At 38.5% G+C, this 19,398-nt stretch overlaps 1 protein-coding gene across 1 annotated transcript in view; it reads left to right on the top strand.

Moving 5' to 3' along the window:
* Positions 1-19,398, top strand: part of stat5a (signal transducer and activator of transcription 5a) — a 95,177-nt gene that overhangs the window by 26,580 nt on the left and 49,199 nt on the right. Inside the window, 1 exon segment of the mRNA XM_046866036.1 lies at positions 12,915-13,044. The gene's annotated coding sequence lies outside the window, so the exon portion shown is untranslated.

The raw sequence follows: 19,398 nt of genomic DNA, 5'->3' as shown, positions 1-19,398 counted from the left end.
GGTCTGGATACCGTATTTTCCGGACTATAAGCCGCTACTTTTTTCCCACGCTTTGAACCCCGCGGCTTAAACAATGAAGCGGCTAATTTATGGATTTTTCCTGGGTTTTTCCCGGTTTCACAAACTTCAAGCCAAAAAATTTTGCCCCATAACATTAGACCAATGAAATTGCCGAACAGGTTCAGGTGAACCAATGAAACTCTTATATTAAATCAGATGCACTCCCACTGAATCGGGCCACACCACATCATAAACATGGATGATGTTCCTCTGACGTTTGACCTGCCACTCACTCGGACTGTCTACAGGAAATGAGAACCATTCGTAACGCTGAAAACAACCGGGCATGAAAAAGCACTTCACCTGTGTTCTGAGCTGCACGGCATTGGGAGAAAAGCTTCACCGATGGTGATTTTTAAACGCACGACGATGCCAAAAGAAAAACTCCCGAGAGAAATAGTGAAAGGAAGGTGGAAGACAGTGAACAATGACTTTCTTGGAAGGCTACTGTTTAGATACAAGCCGTGTAACAGACACTGTCTTTAGTTAAAGCCTGTGTAAAGTTCATTAGTTTCAGTGTAGACACCTGCGGCTTATTTATTTTAAAAATAAATATCTTTTTCAAATTCAGTGCGTGCTGTTTATATTTGGGTCCGGAAATTACGGTATATTTCAAGAGTATCCAAACAGAATTCAACTGAGCTCACTGTTAAGTGCATTAGCCATGGGTCATAATACTTATTTTTATAGATTCATGTAACGAGATTAGATTTCAAATGAAATCTACAAAGTAAAATGGCCAATGACCTGTATATTCTAAAACTGATTTGAGAATCGTAACATACCGGAACAGAACCGGAGCCCATAGGACACTGAGACTGCAAAGATGACTGCTGTGCCTTCATGCTGCATTTTATTTACATAACCTTAAATTTACCACTAGTAATGGGAAAATCTAAATATTTAGTGTAAGCACTGACATTGTACCTGCTTTTAGAAATTTCCCCACTGTGGGACGAATTAAGGTATATCTTATCTCATCTTCCTGCTGCTCTCTGCATTAAAAATTAAGACACTCAAATGTGTCAATATGTGTCCCCAAGTTCTCACAAGATGCAGTTACTTTGAGAGACGTATCCGTTACCATGGATAAGGTAACTTGTGTAGCTTGGGTTCGTGCATTGCTCTCTTGCATGCAATGATTTTTCGGGGCATGTGATTTGTGTATGGTATTTGAGCTGCAGTGTTGGGCAGAATGAGGAATGGTAATGTAGAATCAGCAGTTACATAACCCTGGCACATCACAAACCCCCCAAAGGCCAAAGTTCAGGGCTATGGGAAAGTGCAAGGCAGTATGAGGCCGATACTATAACGGAATGCCATAAGAGAGAGCGAGAGAGTGCTCAACTTGCTGACTAGGTTTCAGTGACCCTCCGTCCATGCTAGTCTTAGATTCATGTTCTTGGCTAACAGCAGCGGAAACCTGGTGTTGTCTACTGCTGTTGTATCCCATAAAGGTTTGGGATGCTTTTCTGTATACTATATTTGTAAAGTGCGCTTATTTCTGGTCACCAGCAGTGGTGGACAAAGTATGTACTTGAGTAAAAGAAGAGATACAGTAGCTAGAATATGACTCCTTTTAAAGTAAAAGTGCTCTTTTTAAACTTTCACTTGAGTAAAAGTACAAAGGTTTTTGCCTTTTAAGTATCCAAGTACTATACTGTGGCAAGTCAGGAGTTTCTTCCATCTTTATTTTTTCTCCATCATTTATTTCTTTCAAAATGTTCTGCTTGAAGATGAAATGACTCAGGCTTGAATGACGCCCTGAGTGAACCATGCCATGACCCAACGTCTTCCCTAGTAATTAGTTTCAGCTTTGAAGCAGTTTCTCTGCTTCATCTACCGTCACCGGATGAGTAAGACATAATCTTAGAGCAGTCCACAAATTTAGATACATTTCTGAGCTTCATTTCATGTAGAAATATCACCCTAAATGCATTTATTGCACAATTAAATACACGTCATTGTGCACAATTTATCAAACTCTCAGAACCAAGAAACGTACAACTCCTTGGCTAATTGTAGCCAGTAGATACAATCAACATCTATATCCTTATAATATATATCTTTTAAATGAGCCTTTTAAGCTGCACTGGAGATTCCCCAGATACCTTTATGACATCACCTCAATTAAAGGTAATCAAATCAATAAGTGCTGTTTAACTACAATCCAACTAAACTTTTTAGGTTGTAATTGTTTTGTTGATACACACATTATGATAAACAACTTACTATAAATTATAATGTTATTTGAGCTGAAAGAAATATTGTTGCTTTATGTGTAAAAGCATATCAGGCAACACAGTATAACCTTAGTGATATACAGTTATAAGCCTTTTTCATTTAATGCATTAACTTATACTATCCTCATAATGAGATGAGTGTTAGAGCTGCATACACACTTTATTTTTTGCACGTTTCCCCTCTAATTCTGTCCTCTTTCTTTTTCTGAATTGGGCTCCTGAGGTTTTTAAGCTTTTGAGGGAACTTCTCCAGGTGGTGAGTGCACACTTCGAACCCCGACCAGGTTCATTGACCGTGACATAATATAATAATTGACGTGACCATGCGAATGAGTAGTAAATTTGTTTGAATTTTTTTTCGGGTGGATGCCCTGTCGCCTAAATCCACCACTGCCAAGCGGCAATCAAAACAAGTTTAAAACAGAGCTGGTGCTCTACCCTGATTGGTGGCTTGCTGTGTGATTGACTTGTTTTTATCCACTCATAAGTAAAAAGAAACGACCGATTATGCGAAATGTAGTTTATTAAAAAAAAAAGTACGATATTTGAATTTGTAAATGTAGTGAAGTAAAAGTCTCCCCAAATGGAAATACTTCAAAAAAAAAATGTACAGAGACATAAAAAAAGCTACTAAAGTACAATAACAAATTACATTTACGTTGTTACGGTCCACCTCTGGTTTACCACCAATTATTCATGCTCATAAGTGAAGGTTAAAGGATGTTTTTTAGTTTGCTGAATTTTTTTTTGTGAACTATAGAAACAAAATGGCTTCATTTATTTTCTTTTTATGAAAGATGTGTAATTCCCGCTACATATCATGATGCTTTCATCGGTGGCTTCATAGTGTTAATGTGTTTGACATAAAAAACAAAAGATGCGTTTTACTTGTCACATGTACAATACAGCACAGTGAAATTCCTGCTTGATGTTAGGAAGATGGGGTCGGAGCACAAGGTCTGATTTTGGAGCTCAGAGGGTTAAGGGCCGTGCTCAAGGGCCCAAGTGTGGCAGCTTGGTGATTATGTATGTATTTTATAATATAGATATATTCAGCTGCACAGAGAGGCCATTTTGAGGCAGTAATACAGTTAGGGGGAACAAATGCAAAACATAACTTTTTTTTATTTTATTTTTTATTAACACAGTTTTTATATATTTTTTTTATATTAATAACGTGAACATTAGGAGTTTACATTTTAAAACTATTTAAAATTAAATGCCTGCTTGGTTTAAATAATATCTAAAATATTTTATAAAGAAGAAAATTTATAAAAATAAATAGTTGTGTATGTCTTAAAGGTTAATGAAAAAAAAAAAAGAAATGCGCTCAAATTTTAAGGTAGAGACTAAACAATTTCGGTATGATTTTTTTATTTTTATATATATATATATATATATATATATATAGGAAGCCTCTTCACCTTTACCATGGCAACTACTTGTTGCATGAAATCGTATAAGAACACAGAGAACATGATTTAAACATTTATGAGAATGTTTAGATTTTTCTTTTCATGTTTTAATGTAAACACAATAAGGAAAATAGCATCTTAACATCAGGTGCTGTGAGTAACTCCAATTACATCCTTAATGATCTTCCCAAGTGCATTGCTGTGTATTCTTTATTTGCTTGGTATATATTATAAACGAGTTTCTCATTAAATGGCTTAGGCTTCCCTTTCACAATTATGAGATTTTTATTTTTGTTTTTTAATATTGTAAAGCACAAACTTTAGCTCCAGTGTTTGGGCCAGACATTAGAACTGCATCCTTCATTAGTGTTAATCAGGCTTTACTCCATCAGGCCTGCTTTCCCCTCTGTGCCACAGCCTCCAAGGCTCTCATTAACACACTGGGGTGTGGAAGACAGTGAAAGAGCCGTGTTAGTCTCGTTAGTCTGTACATAACTGGTGCTGCTTTTGTGTGTGATTGTGTCACTACTTTGTGTCCTTTCAACCCCCCTAAATTTTGCAAAAGGTCATGACCTTAAGCGCACGCATGTGTGTGTGTGAGTGTGTGTGTGTGTGTACTGTGGTGTGTGCGTGTTTGTGTATAGAGTGCAAGCGTGCAACTTCTGGTGTTTCCAGGTAAAGCCACCAGTTTACTGTTGATATGTAAACACAGGCACACAGGAATAATGGTGCGAGGTCACAAGCGGATTCACGCCATTTGATTCCAGAGCGCCTGCCTCCTGCGTGGGCTGAAAAAAAAAAATAACACTTTCATTTTCTCATTTGGAGGAAAGAAAGTTCATGGTATGAGTCATTTTAATTAAACGTATTTGTTCTAATCACTTGGCTTTTCACACCACATTTTCTCCAATCGCTGCGTGGTTGCGTTTTGACAAGAGCTCATTCATTTCAATTCCGTTCGATTCGCATAGCGCGTTTAACAATGGACACGAATCCTAAAGCAGCTTTAGAGATTAAATATCTCAATATTTAATTTGAGAATATTTGAGCATCATAAATGAGTGCCTATAAGTTCATTCATATCGACTGAGGCAGGGAAAAACTCCCTGAGAAGGTAAAAGGAAGAAACCTTGAGTAGGAACCAGTTCAAAAGTGAACTCATCATCATCTCAGCGACACTTGAATGTCCATTCTTTAAAGATCCGTCATTGTTGACTGTTTACTAATGGACAACAAAACTGTTGCACATTTATGCAACTGTTTCCTGGAAAATCGCAGTAATCGTATGTCTATATAATCAGTTGGTTAATGGGTCTGATATTAATGAGTCATTACAACGGATGTATCTGTCAAATACGAAACGTCTTTTGCTTTTTGTGGTGGTGTTTCTTTTTTTTCTTTTTTTTTTTTTCCTTCAAAGAATTCAATGGTTTTTATTTCAGAGATGACTAATATGTGAAAATATGATGCAGTCAGAGACCACTGCTGTCTTGCCTCTCTGTGGTCTAATGGAGATGTAGGTGTAGAGGAAATATTACATATACAATTCAGTATAAACAAAATCATATAGAAAGAAAATGACAAATCAAATGTTGTGGATATATTTAAACCGATATTATTGATATTATTAATATTGATTATTTTTATAGTAACACTAATAATGTTAGTATTGATGATGATAATAGTAGTAATACATTCATTAATAGTCATTTATTATTATTATTATTATTATTATTATTATTATTATTATTATTACTATCATCAAATACAAAAAATAGTTTGGAATGAAATTATATGTTGGAACCAGATACAAATACTAATATGCATAGGAGGCACATTATTCACTTTATCTTCTTTATCAGGAACATCTGTACCTTCATTTATCCAGTCAGTTAATCACGTGGCACCATTACAACTTTTATATTTACGGCATTTAGCAGATCCAAAGCAATGTACAAAAAAACTCTATCAAAGAATATATCAACACTGATTCACTAGGGCACTTAGAGCTGCCAATCGAAAATATTGAATCAAACATTTAATTTCTGTTCTAAATGTACCTTAAATTTTAGTTTTTAATACTCTAATCAACATGCGCATGGAAAATATGGATGCTTTATGCAAATGTATGTTCATTATTAGTGAAATCATACTGAACATCGAGCACGAAGACAAAACATTCATGTAAATGTTTGAAAGAAAATATGTTGTTTTAAATTACGGTAATCATCAGGACGCCAAACTGAACTTTTACTATGTTTCCACACGGACGGTTTTAATTGCCGGATTTGTGCATCATGGTGGATTTCTGTGCTCGATTTGAGGCAAATCAGTGAAACAAATATTTAGTGATTTAAAATAATTTTTCATTGGAATTTAATTTTTATTTTTTTCTGAGTAAAGAAAGGACGTCGTGAATAAATGTGTGTTGCGTAGAAGGTTTGAATTTCGCCTCTTTTGTATTTATTTATTTTTATTTTTGTTCAAAAATTATCAAACTGAATTTTGCATTAGTCACTGCATTAATAAAATCAGTGCCTCTAAAAGATATATATTTTTTTATAATTAAGACAAAAAACAAACAGATAAAAGAAGTGCTAGGTGTTTAAGTGATTCAGGAAGATGTAGGTCTTCACCAGGCAGTGACTCAGCTGTTCTGACATTTGGGGAAAGTTTATTTTACCACCTCGGTGCCAGAACAGAGAAGAGTCCTGATGTATACCTTCCTCTTACCCTGCAACTCATAACATTATACACTCGCAGGCCAAGAGCTTCGGTTAATGTCCACATCAAACACAATAATGAGGAAACGGTGATTTAATGGCAGACAGGTTCATTTGGAGTATTTCAGAAACTGCTGAACTCCTTAGAATTTCTCAAACGAGCTTTAGAGTTTGAATAAATATGGTGTAAGGGAGGAAAAAAGCATCCAGCGAGTGGTTGTTTGGAGCTGTCAGGAGGGCTACAGTAACTCAAAAAAACACTCTTTACAGCCGTGTTGTGCCAAAAAGCATCTCACAGAGCACAGCCTTGAGCCTGGGCTACAACATTTGATAGGCTTCTATTCATTTCAGCCAAGAACAAGAGGCTGATGCACCAATCCTGGTGTTTTATTTAATATTCCAGTATCCAGAGTTGTTCATGTCTGCCAGGAAACGAAACCCAGTGTATTGGTGTTACTGTGAAAGTGTATGTTAAGTGTGTTATTCAGCTTCTCTGAGAGCTTCACACTCGCATCCTGCATTCTCGTGTTGCTCAATGGGCAAATCATGCCTCATAAATAATTAATTTCTTTCTGTGTTTTGTCAACACGCCCTGTATTGTTTATGACTGTTCTCGGATAAACGAGACCGGCACACTTTTTCCTGAATCCATTTCTGAAATTCTGATGGTATTAAACATAACACAGACAATTGCGTCATGCAGTTTAGGATGTTTTATTTTTTTCCACCAACTGAAATAAAAAATTGGTATAAATGTTTTTACAATTTTTACATTCAAATAAATGATCAGATTGCTGCTTTAACTAATAATACATTAGCTTGTGTGTTTGTGGTCCCGAGTAGCTTCCGGTCATTCAGTTTGCATTTCAGAAATCTGAAAAATGATCAAGGACCTTCTATTTTTAATTTTCTTCGGATACTCCAGAACAAACCTGCGGGAAAAACATTTCCTTTTCCAGTTTCTTCGTTGGTGCATGGAAAAGAAAGTCAAAGTGAAACTGATACTGAGTTTTTTATTTTTTTTGTCAAATTGCAGAACTGCAGAAGCAAAAACTCACAGTAGTTTCATGGCAGAAGTGGGCGGAGCTTGTTTGGTTTATATATAGCAGCGTTCAACACAAAATCGTACGTTTCTTGCTGAAAACCCCACTGTTTCCCCAGTCAGGCATTAAATACTCTGATATTGAGGAAGATGGCATTTCCTTTTTTCCACCATTTCTAACACCACGTTATGATATAAGTAGCCACTCATTTTGGCACGTTTCCCTGTTCGCATAAAAAAAACTTCCTGTGTCAAATTAACATTTTTGATTTTTCTGTATTAGTTCCCTTCGATTTTCTTCTCCATGCATCCACAAAGAAATGGGATATGTACTTGTTTTTGTTCTGGATTATTGCAGATTCTCTTTCTAACATAAAAATCAAATGACCAGAAGGTACACAGCCTGCACCGGGAAAAACTCAGGAACGGGGAAGGAGACTCGAGACACACAAATTTGGAACCAAGAAGACACGAAATCACATATGCAACACAATATAACGAACAAAATAGCATTAAAGCGTAAGATCAAAGTGACATCAAAACGTAACCGATTCAATGTCTTAACGCTGAACGTGGCGTAATGTACTTTACGTAAAATTGTTTTCTCTGGCAGGAGAATGTTGAATAACCAGAAGGAACGAGGAACTGTGCACATTGCGTTTATTCGTTTTTTGGATTCACAACTGGAAATACTGGAAGCAGAAAAATTATCTAGCGTTTCTGGGCCGCACACAGGTGGGGCTCCTGTTTAGTGTCACACTCTTGTTGCTTTTGAAAAGTGATCCAAATTCACTTCAGAGTGAAGAAAGATCGATAGGTAAAGCCACTGATGGATTATGGGATGATGGTTGACCAGTTATTTTACATCCAGGTTGTTCAGGAGCACCACAAACCCAAATAACGAAATACGTTGAAGAGAAACTACAGCATAAATTCGGCCTGTTTTAAATCCTTCACATTTACAGCATGTTGGCGGATGCTCTTATGCAGAGCGATTTATCTCATTTATACACCTGAGCAGCTTTGGGTTTAAAGGCCCTACTCAGGGGCCCAGGATTGGCAGTTTCATGTGGCAGAGTTTTAAACTCGATTTGTTGCCCAATGCCTTAACCACGTAACTGCCACCTTCCTATTGAGAAATTTGAGCAAGAAATCATATTTACAAATAACAGTTGTATCAATTTGTATTTCTTTTTTAAAACTGAATGCAGACAATACAGTATAGCACCTTAGTCAAATCTGGCGCTATTGAATTTGTTGTAAATGTTCCACTGGTCATTTAATTTTTGAGTAAAACAATGACTGTTCTGAAGAAACTGCTGTATTTTAAACCTTTTATTTTGCCTTTTTTTTCCTTTTTTTTTTTAGAATTTAGTGTTTACTTCTTGAGAACTTTCTCAACTTCCTTCATAAGAAGGTCTTCTTCAAAACTGGCATTCGCTTCAACCAAACCATGATACTCGACTTTCCATTTCTCCTTTTTTGGAAGGCGAGGAAATGGTTACTAGTATCTAAGACCGTTCTTTCATAGAACTGTCGTGCTGCAACGAGGGGCATCAGCACCCACAACACAACACAAAAAACAGCATGTCTTGATCAGTTCTTTCTTCATTTACAAAAAATTGAAAATGAACATTTTCTGAAATTGTCCTGTGACATAAATGAGGTTTTCTTCCGCTCTATAAGTGTTGAGTGTCTGCAGACCCGTGTGGGCAAAAGCACCACTGGAGCTGCTGTTTAGAAAACTGCTATATGGACAAAAGTATTGGGACACTTAACTTTTTAAGCTATATGCTTTCTTCTTCAAACTTCCCCATACTACTGAGCAGCTATGGGGTTAAAAACCTTGTTGAGAGGCTCAGGAGTGGCAGCATGGTGTGGCTAGGATTTGAACTCATGACCTTCAGCGTCTAAGCCCTATGCCTTAACCACTAAGCTACCACCTTCTTCCAAAGTTGGAATCTCTGGATGATGTAGAATTTAATATTCCTTTCATTCAAACCTGAGTTTAGTGATATTCTTGTAGCTGAATGAGCACAAATCTCCACAAATCTAGTAGAACATCTACTCAAAAGTATGGAGGCTATTCTATCAGCCAAATGGGGAAATGTTCATAGAATCCATGTTTGCTTTTTGATCAGCGCATCCCAAACGTCGGTCCATCTAGTGTATTTCCTGTTGCACTTATTTCATAGCGGCTCGTTCCGTCATGTAGCGAAGGTCCTTTATGTAATCTCAGTGTCGCATTAAAAAACACCTTCTATGGTTTACTTAAATTTTTTTTTTTCCTTCTCAAGTTACCTCGAGAAACCTTTCAAAGACCTTACAAAGCCAGCACTTTATTTATCTCGTGCTTTTTTTTTTTTTTTTTTTCCTCGAAGCGCCTCATGATTCGCCTATCATTCGGAGCCTCGATCGATTTGCCCATTGAAAGAGGGTTTTAGAAAAACATGAATCGTTAGCCTGACTAAATCCTGACCGACAGCTTGATCACACTTCTCATGTCTACATGCGTCTTGATTTCTTGTTTCAGACGTCACATAAAATCCTATTCGGGGGAAAATAAAGAGCTGTGGGATCGTGCTTATGATTCCGGGAGCAGGAGGTACCTGGAGTGGAAAGCACACTCGGTTATGTCTTATTTAGTTAAACGTCACACTGGACCGGCTGGAATTGATCACTCGCCCATCTGCTTTGTGATTCCAAGAAACATTCGTCCAAGAGCAATGCGTTTGAAATGATGGCGCAGAATACACGGCTGTAAGATCGTCTAACAACCCTTTAAAACGTTAAAGGTTACTTTGTTTTACTAGTGCATACATAAAAAAAATTCACACACGTTTCTCTGTTGTTTGTATAGGCACCCTGGAAATGTTGATTAGTTTCTTATATTAGCACACATGCTTAATTCCTTAACGATTAACAGTGACAATATTATTTAATCGTTTCCTAAGTATAATTCCTAATAGAAATATTCTTTCTTTCTCTCTCTCTCTCTCTCTCTCTCTCTCTCTCTCTCTCTCTCTCTCTCTCTCTTTCTCCTCATCACCTATCCCATTGTGTATATGTTCATTTCTCACACACACACACACACACACACACACACACAGACTGATGATGCTGCCAGGCATTTTGAGATAAAGACAGCTGTAGACTTCTGCATTCAAATTCAGTTACGCTCACAAAATCGAGACATATGACGAGATCTTCCTCCTTTCAGCAGCGTATGTTGATAATTAGATCGGACACACAGCTGCAGTACCTTTAGACTTTAGCTGTTCCCTCCGTTTGTCAACATATCGCTCCAAATCATTTCTAACGCCGAGCGAAGAAAACGAATTAAGAAGAAAGCAGGAAAATGTGTGTGACTTGAAGCTGCTGTATATAGAAAATCAAAGCCTTTCATACTTCAGAGGAGCACAGGATGAGTTAGGAACAAAGTCTTTGAATAATAAGAATAATAATAATCAAAGAGAGAAAAAGAATGAACAAGGCTTTTACTTATTGCATGTACAGTATGGCACAGTGATGGTAGAAAGCTTAGGACTGAGCTCAGGGTCAGCCGATACAGCACCCCTGGAGCAGATAGGGTTAAGGGCATTGCTCAAAGGCCCAAGGGTGGAAGCTTGGAGATGCTGGGGTTTGAACGCCTTCAACCTTCCGTTCAGCACCTGTTAGTGGGTGGGATATATTAGGCAGCAAGTGATCATTTTGTCCTCGAAGTTGATGTGGTAGAAGCAGGAAAAATGGGCAAGTGTGAGGATTTGAGCTCTTGTACAGCTCTTGTGGGATGTTCTCACTCTCCGCAGTTGTCGGTATTATCAAATGTGGTCCAAGTAGTTTATGGTTAATGGGCAGCCCAGGTTAATGTGTACTGTTATATATTGAAGTACTGCTTTACTCTCCTCTGAAAATAACTCAAAATACAGCCATTATTGTCTAAAAAACTGCCAACAAAATTGAGTACACCCCCTTAACATCTGTACGTCGTGTAACCATCTTCATTTTCATGTTTTTGTCTGCTTTACAGCAGTGGTCCCCAACCCCCGGGTTGAAAAAAAAAAATGAACAAAAAAACCCACAGTGGATTCACGTTTATTATTATATTTAGAAAATGCCAGTTTTTATGCCGGTCGTATCATTTTAATTTGTTGTATTTATCCGCCACGCCTTAAAGGCCGGTCCGTGAAAATATTGTCCAACATTAAACCGGTCCGTGGCCCAAAAAAGGTTGGGGACCGCTGTTTTACAGGACTGTACAAATGTGTGTATCTTGTATTAGAGCAGTTCAGAGAGTATTAGACATGAGGTGTTCAACATGGCACCTCATGTCAAATACTCTCTGAGGATTTAAGAGTTACAATTGAATTGACAACATGAAAGCCCACAAACAGTTTGCTGAAGACGACCTGTCCAAGAGCATGAATTACTGGAACCATGTCCTGTGGTCTGATGAGACTATGATAAACTTGTTTGACTCAGTTGGTGTCCAGCATGTGTGGCGACGCTCTGGTGAGGAGTAGCAAAAGAGTGTCTTGTCTACAGTCAAGCATGGTGGTGGTAGCATCATGGTCTGAGGCTGCATGAGTGCTGCTGGTACTGGGGAGCTGCGGTTTATTGAGGGAAAAATGGATTCCAACATGTACTGTGACATTCTGAAGTGGAACATGACACCAACCCTTCAGAATTCGAGCTGATTGGCAGTTTTCGACATAAAATTGACCCCAAACACACCGCCAAGATGTTAACAGCCTTACTGAAGGTAAAGGTGAAGGTAATGGTGATGAAGTAGCCAAGTATGTCTCCAGACCTGAACCCCACAGAGCACGTGTGATGCATCCTCATGCGGAAGGTGAAGAAGCGCCATGTGTCTAACATCCAGCAGCTCCGTGATGTCATTATAGAGAGTAAAAGAGGATCCCAGCAACAACCTGTGCAGCTCTGGTGAATTCCAGGCCCAGGAGGATTAAGGGAGTGCTGAATAACAATGATGCTCACAGAATCTTGACACCTTGGACACAGTTATGACATGTTCATTTAGGGTGTGCTCACTTTTGTTGCCAGTTATTTTGACAATAATGGTTGATATGTTGAGTTTTTTGGTGGACGGTAAATATGCACTGCTGCACCATGACTGAAATATATCCAAGTTTTATTTATAAAATATTGTCCCTTGATAATGAAATGATTGCTGTATGTGTGTATATTTATTGATTATGTTTATATGTGTAAAGAATTGAATGATGACTGAAAATAAAAAAATTCACAATTAATAATAAATGAAACAATTTATTTAAAAAAAGAATCGAAAAGAAGCTCTTTAGGAACAAAGTTCTGGAATATTTATTATTATTATTATTATTATTATTATTATTATTATTATAATAACACAATTGTTACATTTAAATAACATAATTGTACTGATTTGCAGGTTTACTCCTGATCTGCATTGTAAACAGCTACGGGGTGAGCGGAGAGGGACACTCACAGCAGACATTAAGCGTATGTAGGATAACCGAGAGGAGCGACTAAAGGCCGAGAACGTTATCAGGACCTACACGGTAAGGCACACATGCCCCTCCATCTGTTCATCTCTGCTTCTTTCATGACCACATGAGTCAGGGTTTTTATATAGAATCCAATATCACAAAGTCCACGACTCGGAGATGAGCTTCTCCATTCTAGAGGTTTGAAGAGTAACAAGGTTTCTGTAGTTGTTTAAGTAAAAAAAAAAAAAAAAAGAAACAAGAAACAAGAAAAAAAGCTCTGTGTCCTTCATGAGATTTATTCGGCGCAAATAGCGTTTGCGGGTGAACAGAGTTTGGCGTCGTGTCTCTCTGCTCTCGCCGGGTGTTGGAGTGTGTACTTTAGAGAAGTGCATGTTTCTGTGCTCTGGCAACCTCACCAGATGGTGCTGGGAGTGTGAGGGCACCCACTCCCAGAGGAGAGGTGTGTGTGTGTGTGTGTGTGTGTGTGTGTGTGTGTGTGTGTGTGTGTGAAATGAGAGGAGGGGTTTTAGAAAGGCATGTGGGCTCAACTAGGTCAGAGTACAGCATGTTGTCAAATCCAACACGGATGGGGTGTGTGTGTGTGTGTGTGTGTGTGTGTGTGTGTGTGTGTGTGTGTGTGTACATGTATTTATATTATTGTTCCAGGTTTTAGATATGACATTGACTGGAATATCTTACAGAGTTGGCCTTGTGAGGACATCTATCAGATCCTTATATCACTCTTCCCCAAACAGTTACCACAAAGTTAGAGGCACACAACTGTATGAGACGTCTTCGGATGTGGTGGCATGAAAGTTCCTCTTTATTTGAACTAGGAAAAGAGCCTTTAGGTTGTGGAGCTGCATTGCAGTTTGGGACCTAAGTCCAAACTTTGCATTGCCACATTGGATTTTTCATTGATATGGTGATGGAAAATGTACATTTTAAAGCATTTATTTATAAATGACGGCATCATCCATTGCGTCTTATATTCGACTTATCAGTCGAGGGTTAAGTACCTCGCTCAGGGACACACCAGTAGCAGCTTGGCAGTGCTGGGATTTGAGCCCATAACCTTCTGGTCAGAAGTCTAACATTTCAACCACTAAACCACACCAAGAACAATATTCTTTACACTTCTGCAACTGGTTCCAAAACTGGGATCTTAAACCACATTTGTGTTTTTAAAACAAACAAAACGAGCCAGCATGAGAGTATTGATGGGTTTTAAAAGTCTGCTTTTTTTATCCACAGAATATCACAGGGATCTACACTAATGACTCATTTTAAACTCAATTAGAAGTTTGTGACATTTTGTTTCACCACCTCAGTAACAGAGGGAATGCAGAAAAATGTCTAGCCACTACGATATTATGAGTTCGGAACATTTAGGTTTCCTGGTACTGTGGCCATTTTGGCATTTTCAGGTACAGTGTACAAATTGCCCCAGCATGTCATACATGCAGCTGCACAAGACCGTGCTGTTATCAAACGCTAATGGATTTCCAGAACTCTAGAAATGAGGGATGTTTTTTCCATAAGCACAGTCCATAAATAGCACTTGGCGACTGGTGGACCACGAAAAGCCGATTTCCTCGCTACCAGTTCGCAAGTGTTTGAAGTTAGAACGCAAGTGTCAATCAAGTGTGATGTTAGAGCGCAAAAGAAAATGTGAGGTCCGCGTTAATCTGGTGAGAGGCTTCATTCATGCATAAAATCCTGAAGAGCGATTTTGAAGAAACGTGGGAAGATCCACACGTTTATGCATTAAGTGCACTACAAAGACTACACTGAATGCAAAAACTATTGGGACGCATGATTTATATTCCAGCCATATGCTCTTCTTTCTCGAAATGTTACCAGAATGTCGGAGGCACACAAACGTAAAGGATGTCGTTGGACGTTGCCGTTTTCTTTGGGCTGCTCCCGTTAGGGGTCGCCACAGCAGATCATCAATCTCCATACCACCCTGTCCTCAACATCTGCCTCTTTTTAAACCAACCTGTCTTCCCTCACCACATCCATAAACCTCCTCCTTAGCCTTCCTTTTTCCTCCTGTCTGGCAGCTTCATCTTTAGCATTCTCCTACTGATATACCCCATGTCCCTCCTCTGCACATGTCCAACCATCTCGATCATGCCTCATGACTCCTTTTTAGTCCTGTGTATCCTCAAATCACAGCGTCTCACCACCATCTTATAAACTTTTTCCTTCACTTGAACTGGGAGACCCAGACCTTTTCCAGCATGACGATGCCTCTATGCACAAAGCCAACTCCATCTCGAGTGACCTGCTATCGAGCTCCGACCTCACCCCTAATGAAGAATGAATTGGGACTCTGATCCACAGTTTCCCAGCTCCCGATGTACATTGGATGATGTGATGTCGATTTGAAAGTTTCTGTTCCGAATCATTGCGTCAAGGCAGCGGTAATGCTGTGGCTTCGACAGGAGCCGGGAGCCACTTTGCACAAAGCCAGCTCCATTTAAATATGGTGTGTACATGGTTTGGAGAGGAAGATATTGAGTGGCCTGCTTTAGAACTCTGACCTCAACCTTACTGAACACTTGAAACACACCCCAGGCCTCTTCACCTCACCTACATCAGTACCTGACTCTACTAACACCTCTGTAGCTGTATCACAAACACTCTGAAATCTAGTGGAACCTCTTCCCAGAAAAGTGGAAGTTACTATAACAGCAAAGGGGCACTAAATGTGGAATGGGATGTTTTAAAAGCACACATGAATTTTATAGTCCGGTGTCCACAAACATTTGCAGATGCTGGGTATTTTAAGTAGGTGATCTAGCAGGTGAAGGAACACCAGTGAAGACGAGCATGGTGATTTGGTTATTTACTCATATTAGAGGTGTATAAAATGTGTTCCTTGACTGCAATTTCAAGTCTATTATCATCCATTACCCAAATTTATGGTTAGTACAGACTCAATTTTTCAGGCAAAATACATTTTTGTACCTGCATTATTTATTTATTTTTGCTAATGTTTCCACAATTTAACTTGTTGTGTATGCTGTGTGTGTATACAAATGGGCTTGTGTATGCAGGCAGGTGTGTACATGAACAATAGCTGTCTGGGAATAGTGGTCACTCCATAGAGGAGTGCCTCACACATCCGTGTTTGTGTGTAGAAGGGGTATTTAAGATTGGGAGTCTTGGAATAGGCATGCAAATTGAAAGTTGGAAATACATACAATGAAAACGAATGCATCAACCCATGAAATGTGATATGAAAATTATTTCACTTCCAGTACATTTGGTACAAAATGTGTCTGATCTTTTTTGATTGATTTTTCATGTACACATCCTGAGTAAACTCATAAAACATATTTTTATTGATTTTATTTTATTTTTGTCTTTTCTCTTAGTATATTTAATATAATTTATATAATTAGCTGATGCATTTATAGGGCAAAAATAGTGGGACACCTGACTTTTCCCAGCCATATATAGGTCCTCCTTACCGCAAATTCGAAAGCACACAGGTGTATAGAAGGTCTTTGGAGGTGGTAGCATTAGATTTTCCTCTTCACTTTAATTAGGAGACCCAAACCTGTTCTAGCATGAAAATCTTTCAGTGCACAAAGCAAATGGCATGAAAATATGCTATTCAATTGAAAGATCTTAAGTGTCCTGCTTTAAAGCTCTGACCTCAACCTTACTGAACACCTGGGGGATGATTTGGAACGCTGACTGCACCCCAGGCCTACATTAGTACCTGACTTTACTAACACCCTTGTGGATGAATGAGTCTAGTGGAACATCTTTTTAGAAGTGTGGATGTTTTTATAACAGCAGAATTGAGCTAAATGTGGAATGGGATGTTCAAAAAAACAATCTTATGTTTATGTGTCCCCAAACTTTTGTAGATATAATGTGGGACTTGTGGGACATGTAGTTCTTGTACATAATCTGGAATCTGATGAGCCACTTGATTTTTCAGGATTGTTTAGTAATTCTAGGCCCAAATTTAATCTGAACTGAGGAAAAAATAAAGAAACACGGGAGCTAATGAACATTTTAAAACCATTTGTTTACTACTCCGACCGTCGGACGAGGAATGAAAGGTTTTTGAAATTCTAACACTCTGACGCTCAGTATTGGACAGACCCAGGCACACATTGCCGGTTCAGATCTTGGCTGCGTAGTTTTGATCTGGTCCAGTACACATCCATCACCAAACTCTCAAAGTGACAAACTTTTAACGCTCAATAAACCAAAACCTGCAGGTCACATTTGCTGATTCAGCAGTCTCTCGAGTGCAATGTTGTAGAAAAGTAGAAAATATTATTTCTTTTTTTTTTCTTATTCTTTTTTTTTTATTTTATTTTTTGTGTATATCAACCAACAATATAATAAAGGAGATAAACAAACAATTTGACACCAACTAGCTCTGCCGTGTTCGCCTCCCCTTAGCAAAAGAAAGCCATTATCTCGCACCGCATGCATTAATACCGACCGTTCCATTCCGGAGCGGAACCCGGACACATTTTTGCTAATATGAATGTTTCAGTGCTCTGAGATCCTGTCATTCAGTGTGCTCTCTGCACTTATTTAGACATTTAGTTGAGTGCCGATTGGTCGAATGAGATGCGCTAACAGCTTCTTTTCCCTGTTTTGCTAACGCCTCGATATGTTTTCTTTTACTCAAGGTTTTACACTCTCATTCCTTTTTATTAACCTGCTTTTTCGAAATGAATACCAGCTATTAATAAAAACAAAAGAATACCAGCCATTCATAATAGATAAATAAATAAATAAATGAGGCTTGTATGAGGTGGTTTTTTTTTTTTCTTTTTTAAATTTCAAGCATCTTTCAGGATCTGGGCAGCTTCCCCGGGAGTGAAATTGCATTCTGTTCATGTGTTTGAGTGCAATCGTATTATCTAAAAAAAGAAACACAGGGAGGGAGAGGGAGAGGGAGAGGGAGAGAGAGAGAGAGAGAGAGAGAGAGAGAGAGAGAGAGAAAATCAGAAGCATTGAAACTCACATAAAGCAGATTAGGAGAACAAGTCCTAGGGGTTTTCTTTTCTCCACTGACCACTGAAAGCCCTTGGGTGTCTATTATTGGTCCTGAATTCAATCAATTAGCTTATCTTTTATCTCTCTTTTCTCTCTGTCTGTCCCTCCCTCTCTCTTTTTATATACCACAACAACGGTCATCTTTTTCTGCTCGCTTTAAAATGCATATACATAGTACTGATTTCTTACTATTCCAAATTGTAGACCGAATCACCAGCTTTGACTAATGGGGAGGGAGGGGCACACACACACACACACACACACACACACACACACACACACACACACAAGATGCTACTGGTTGAACAAAGTAATCCACTGATGGAGGGGGAAACTAAACACTGTGTAAGTGTAGGATGAATTGTACATGGAGAGCCTGTAACCCTGCATCTAAAAGGTGGACCAACATGGTGGTGTTTCCTGTTAAACTGGTGGAAACTGGACAGTTAGTGTAGAGTGAAGAGGTGGAAGTGTTGGGGTTTGGGGATGCTTTGCTGCAGCAGGACATGGTCAGCTCACCATCATAGACCCCATTATGAATTCTACATTGTATCAGAAGGTGCTTGATGTGCATGTGAGACCATTTGTCAAAAGATTTAAAGCAGAACTAGACCCAAAATATACTATTAAGTCAAAGCCCAGCTCTAAAATCCTACTGAGAGTTTGAGCCCTGAAATATCACACAGCTGAAAGAATTCTGCATTTAGGAGTAGCTGAAGATTTCTTCCAGTCGAAGTCAGAAACTGGTAGATGGCTACAAGAAATGTCTAATTGAGTTATTTCAGCTGAACACTCGCTATTCGGGCAAAGGCTGCTTTTTCCTCAGATGAAATACTAATTTTTGTTGATTTCCTTTGTTTAATAAGTAAGAATAATGTGACAGGGTGCCTTAATTCTTTAATGTGTGTGTAAATGTTTTGTGTATGTGTGCACGCATGTTTTGTGTGTGTGTGTGTGTGTGTTTGTACAGTGGTGTAAAAAAGTGTTTGCCCCCTTACTGATTTTAGAATTTTGTCACACTTTAATGTTTCACATTAAATTTTGTCATCACACTAATTTAAATATTTGTAAAAGATAACACAAGTGAACACAACATGCCGTTTTTAAATGGAGGGTTTTATTATTGAGGGAAAACAAGATCCAAAACTACATGGCCCCGTGTGAAAAAGTGTTTGCCCCTGTCTCTAGCCACACCCAGGCCTGAATACTGCCACACCTGTTCACTATCAAGAAATCTCTTAAATAGGACCTGCCTGACAAAGTGAAGTGGACCAAAAGATCCTCAAAAGCTAGACATCATGCTGAGATCCGAAGAAATTCAGAAACAAATGAGAAAGAAAGTAATTCAGCTCTATCAGTTTGGAAAAGGTTATAAAGCTGTTTCTA

This window comes from Silurus meridionalis, chromosome 14 (assembly GCF_014805685.1).
Source record: "Silurus meridionalis isolate SWU-2019-XX chromosome 14, ASM1480568v1, whole genome shotgun sequence".
In the NCBI taxonomy this organism is placed as follows: Eukaryota; Metazoa; Chordata; class Actinopteri; order Siluriformes; family Siluridae; genus Silurus; species Silurus meridionalis.
This window is presented reverse-complemented; position numbering and strand designations above follow the sequence as displayed.